A 6,039-nucleotide genomic window follows, 5' to 3' on the forward strand; every position below is an offset into this window, starting at 1 on the left:
AGTGAGCTGGGGGAAACAATGTATTTTTTACTTATTCAGTAATAGCCCCTCCCTCTCATGCACCTGAGTGGTAATACTAAACTAATTGAGCATCTACCACAATCCATATGCATGTTTTGTTTCTGTATCGGGATTTTTTTCAATGATAAAACCCAGCTAAAACCCTACTATTTTTTTCAGTCCAAACCAAATAAAAATATATTGTCACGACCACCATGTCTGCCACTCACGCCTCCCATGCCATGGCTGCCCCTGGGGTTCCTAACAGGGTAGTTCAGACTCTGGCACTCACCTCCGCTATCAGTCCCCTTGTTCCTGGGTTGCGTGATGTCGCTGTCATCTCATGGTGACAGTGGTAGCGTGCGCGCCGGTGACATGCGGGGCCTGGACAACGTGGGGCCTGAGTTGTCATAGTGTTCTGTGTCCTGTCTGGGCCTGGCTGGACACGCTGGCTGGTGCATGCTGCACACTTCCTGCTTCAGAAACCTGTCGCCCCCCCCCCCCCCCCCTGGCGGCGGCCATCTTGATGGTTTCTCCAATTTCCATACAACCAATCACAGTGCAGCTCTCCCTTCAAATACTGACTTGCTGGGCCAAACCAGCAGTCAGAACAATGATGTCCTTATGCTAGGCATCTGACTCTCCTTGCTGCTGGTAGCGCTGCTACTTCTAGTTCCAGAGACTCTATCCGGTATCCTGCTACACCCGCTGTCTTCAACCATCACATCGCAGACCCCTGCTGCCGCCTTAACGGACCGGACAAGGTTAGCCCCCCAAAGCGGTCATACTTTCTCCAGCCTGACGGTTATTCCTCTGCGATCCCTCCTGGCTACAGCTATTAGGGTTGTCAGCACACCCTTCCCGGATTCTTTCAATCATCCAACCATCCAATCTTCCAATCATCCATTCATCCAACCAACCATCCAATCATCCAATCTTTCATTCAATCATTCAATCATCCAATTCGGCAATCCAATCATCCAATTCTTCACGTTTTAATTTATTTCTTCAAACCTTCAGGTCAAGTCATATCTTCATCCCAATCACCTGCAAGCTCTACAATAAGTATTGCATATCATTGACTTTGTTTACTCATTATCTACAGTATTATCCTTGTGCCATTCCTCATCTTCTGTACCATCGTATCTTTATTAAAACTGTTTTTTCTTTTATCCAATTGCCGTCCTCCCTTCTGTCGTCTCTGCAAAAACCATATATCAAAGCACCTAGCCTCCGTTAAACTCCAGCCGGTTCTACTGGAAACATCACAGTTTGTACTGACTCCATGGACCCAGAATCAGGTCAGGAGCGAGGAGCTCTCGTTCAACAGCTAGTGGCTCGCCTGGATCAACAGGAAGCCGCACAGGAGCAAGTTTTCCATGCCCTCCAAGACCTGTCAAAAAGACTGGACAATATCCAAACCACCTTGAATCAAGGGTCAACTCTTACATTGGAGCCACCGCCTAGACCCCTAGCTTCAACGACAGGAGTCACTGCTCATCTACAGCTTCCTACCCCAACCAAATTTGATGGCAATTCAAAAAGCTGTAGAGGCTTCATAAATCAGTGTGAAATTCACTTTGAACTTCAATCTTCTTACTTCCCTACAAACCGCACCAAAGTTGCTTATGTGATATCACTACTTACCGGCTCTGCCCTCAATTGGGCATCTCCCTTATGGGAGAAGGCTGATCCACTGCTGTCGGACTATGCTCGGTTCATTAGCACCTTCAAAATCATCTTCGATGAGCCAGGTCAAATTAGTTCGGCTGCCACTGAAATATTACGCCTACGTCAAGGTTCCAGGACAGTGGGTCAATACTTAATCCAATTTAAAATCCTGGTGGCTGAACTAGCATGGAACGAGGAGGCCTTCCTTGCGGCTTTCCTAAATGGTCTCGCCGATAAAATTAAAGGAGAACTGGCGGCTAGAGACTTGCCTTCCAAATTGGAAGATCTAATCTCCTTGTGCACTAAGATCGATCTAAGACTCAGAGAGAGGCATCAAGAGAGGAACCGAGTACCTCCCAGTCTAAGTCTACCCATATCCAAACCTCCATCGTTACCGACGAGGAACCCATGCAAGTCAACCGTTTCATGTTGTCCTCAGCCGAACAAAGACATCGGCATGATGAACACCTCTGTCTCTATTGTGCTAATCCTCAGCATTCCGTGGATTCTTGTCCGAAGAGACCGGGAAACACCAGAACCTAACCTGTAAGAGAGAGGGCAGGTGAGGGGTTGTTATTACCTCTCCAAATACTAAAGACTGTATTCTCCAAGTGTCACTACAAGTCAAACATCAGCTCCGACAGTTATCAGCACTCCTCGTATCAGGAGCAGCAGAAAGTTTCATCACTGCTGAAGTCATTAAACGTTGGCAACTACCTACTGTTCCCCTTCAGCATCCAGTATATCTAACTGCTGTAAATGGGAGTCGTATATTAGGAGAGACTGTTACCCTTCAAACCCAACCTTTAACTCTGCAAGTTGGCCTGTTGCATGTAGAGAAAATACAGTTCTTTGTCATACCCGAGTCCTCCTACCCAATTGTTTTGGGCCTCCCCTGGTTGCGTGCCCATAATCCCAGTATCAATTGGGTCACGTCCCAGGTCCTAGCGTGGGGTACATCCTGCACCAAGTCCTGTCTCAAATCGGTGACGCCCTCACGTCAAGTCTCCCTTCAAATTCCAGAAGGGTTACCTACCTCATATCAAGACTTTGCTGATGTATTCTCCAAAAAAGCTACTGACAAGTTACCTTCTCATCGACCATGGGATTGTCCCATTGAGTTACTGCCAGGCAAGAATCCTCCACGAGGCCGTACGTATCCCTTGTCCTTACCAGAAACACAGGCAATGTCTGAATACATAAAGGAAAACCTAGCCAAAGGGTTTATTCGTCCTTCATCTTCTCCTGCTGGAGCTGGGTTTTTCTTTGTTAAAAAGAAAGATGGAGGGTTATGGCCTTGTATTGACTACCGTGGCCTAAATTAAATCACCATTAAAAATCATTATCCACTACCACTCATTACAGAACCTTTCGATCGAATTAAGGGAGCGACCATCTTCACTAAATTAGATCTGCGTGGAGCCTACAACTTAATCCGCATTCGTGAGGGAGATGAATGGAAAACTGCTTTTAATACCAGAGATGGACACTATAAGTATCTTGTTATGCCTTTTGGGTTGAGTAATGCACCAGCAGTTTCTCAGTCCTACATGAACGAACTTTTCCGAAATCTTCTGTATAAGCATGTTGTGGTCTACCTCGACGATATTCTCATATTTGTCAGTAATCGTCAGGAGCATCAGGAACTTGTTCGAGAGGTACGGTCACGTCTTCTTTTTTGTAAATTGGAAAAATGTATTTTCGAGGTACAGTATCATCCATACCCTTTCTAGGGTATATTGTGTCAGGCTCCGGTCTAGAAATGGATCCAGTCAAAGTAGAGGCAATTCAGTCATGGCCTCAACCTCACACTCTCCAAGGGGTCCAAAGGTTCATCGGATTCGCTAATTACTATACTATTACTATAGGAAATTCATCAAAGGATTTTCTACAATTGTTTCCCCCATCACTGCGCTCACTTGTAAAGGTGCCAAACCCTTCAACTGGGATCCTGAAGCTTCCAAAGCCTTTACCATCCTCAAGAGAAAATTCATCACAGCGCCAGTTCTGGCTCAACCAGACGTCACATTACCCTTTACATTAGAGGTTGATGCCTCTGCCATCGGTGTAGGAGCTGTACTCTCTCAGGCAAAAGGTGACGGACAATTACATCCCTGTGGGCTTTTCTCAAAAAGGTTCTCCCCGGCTGAACAGAATTATGCCATAGGAGATCAGGAACTGTTGGCCATCAAGATGGCACTAGAAGAGTGGCGTCATCTACTAGAGGGGGCAGCTCATGTCATTAATGTTATTACTGATCACAAAAATTAGCTTTATCTAAAAAATGCGCAATGTCTCAACCCTCGGCAGGCCAGATGGGCATTGTTCTTTGCCAGATTTAACTACAAATTATCTTTCTCTCCTGGAGCAAAGAACCGTAAAGCAGATGCTCTTTCTAGGTCATGGGAGACAGAGGAGGAGTCCAGATCCTTTGAGGGAAGTCCAATTCTGGATCCTCGTGCCTTCGCTACAACCACAGTGCAAGTATCTGTGCCTCCAGGTAAAACCTTTGTTAGACCTAATTCAAGGAGTCAAGTTCTGCGGTGGGCCCACAACTCTAAATTCTCCGGGCATCCAGGGGTTCAAAAGACCTATGAATTCTTGTCGCAGAAGTATTTTGTTGGCCTGCTTTGAAAAAAGATGTACAAGACTATATTGCGTCCTGTCCTCATTGTGCTCAACATAAATCTTCAAATCCACTCCCAATTCCACGGGACCGTGGACTCATTTGTCGATGGACTTTATCATGGATCGGCCATCTTCTGATGGTTATAACACCATATGGGTTGTTATTGATCGATTTTCAAAGATGGCGCATTTCATACCTCTGAAGGGATTACCGTCAGCTCCAAAACTAACAAATCTATTCAAAAAAGAGATGTTCAGAGTCCATGGACTACCCGAGGAGATCGTGTCTGATCGAGGGATACAGTTTTTGGCTAAATTCTGGCGAGCATTGTGTAAAGTCCTTAAAATTCATCTGAACTTTAGTACAGCCTACCATTCACAATCTAATGGCCAAACAGAGAGAGTCAATCAGGATGTAGAGACATTCTTACGCTTACATATGTCCTCTTCCCAGGATGACTGGGTCGAGGTTTTGCCATGGGCTGAATTTGGCCATAATAATCAGTATCATTCATCTGCTGCTTCCACTCCTTTCTTTATTAACTATGGCTTCCATCCCAAGGTTCCTGATTTCCAGCAGCTCCTGTCGACATCTGTGCCAGCGGTAACCTTAACTCTTCAGCAACTTCGTCATCACTGGAGGAAAGTCAGGAAATCCTTGGTCAGTGCCTCACAAAGGTACAAGAGATTTGCCGATAGAAAGAGAAGAGCAGTTCCTATCCTGAAAGTAGGTGATAAGGTATGGCTGTCCCCTCGAAATCTTCACCTTCGGGTCCCTTCAATGAAGTTTGCACCTCGGTTTATCGGTCCGTTCCCGATCACACAGATCATCAATCCGGTTGCCTACAAATTGAAATTGCCTCATTATTTAAGGGTTCCCAACTCGTTTCATATCTCTTTGCTCAAACCATTAATTCTGAATAAATATCATGCTGGTCTTCCCAAATCTCCCAAAGTCTTTACTCACAGGGGCGTGGAATACGAAGTGGCTCGCATCCTCGACTCTCATATAAGGTACAAAAGAATACAGTACCTGGTGGACTGGAAAGGCTATGGCCCGGAAGAGAGGTCTTGGACCAATGCCACAGAGGTACACACACCCAGATTAATCAAAATCTTCCACAGGAAATGTCCAGCTAAGCCTAAGGAGTGTCCTGGGGCCACTCGTAAAGGGAGGGGTGCTGTCACGACCACCATGTCTGCCCCTATTACATTTGGCCCAATATTGCATTTTGTGCATAGGAGTGCAGTACATTTTATTTTTTTGGAGTTGTCTTTCTAGAGATTATCCAGATGACTGACAGACAATGGGCCTAATTCAGACCTGATCACTGGGCTACCAGTTTTCAGAGCCCTGCGATCAGGTATACGCCACCCCGCCAGAGTGACATCCCACCCCTTGCAAGCCTGCAAATTTCTCAGCACGGCTTGGGAAAAGAATCGGGATTGGCGATTAACTGCAAAACCATTTGCAAGCCACACACCTTCTTCACCTTAAGTGGTTTATCATAGGATCTCACCTACCAGACAGTTCTATGCATCTGTGCATGCCAGAAAACTTTCAATTATTCAATCTCTTGACTTCTGGTTCATTGTTTTGGTCTTTGCTGAACAAATTGTGGAGCTGATTCTTACGATGTTTTGTAACTGCGCATGCACATATATATTTATGCCCATGTGCAGCTGCTTGATGCAAGATAAATTGCTTATTCTCCGTTCTAGTTGCACCTAGCAGTGTGG

Source organism: Crinia signifera, chromosome 5 (assembly GCF_055691185.1).
Source record: "Crinia signifera chromosome 5, ASM5569118v1, whole genome shotgun sequence".
Classification (NCBI taxonomy): domain Eukaryota; kingdom Metazoa; phylum Chordata; class Amphibia; order Anura; family Myobatrachidae; genus Crinia; species Crinia signifera.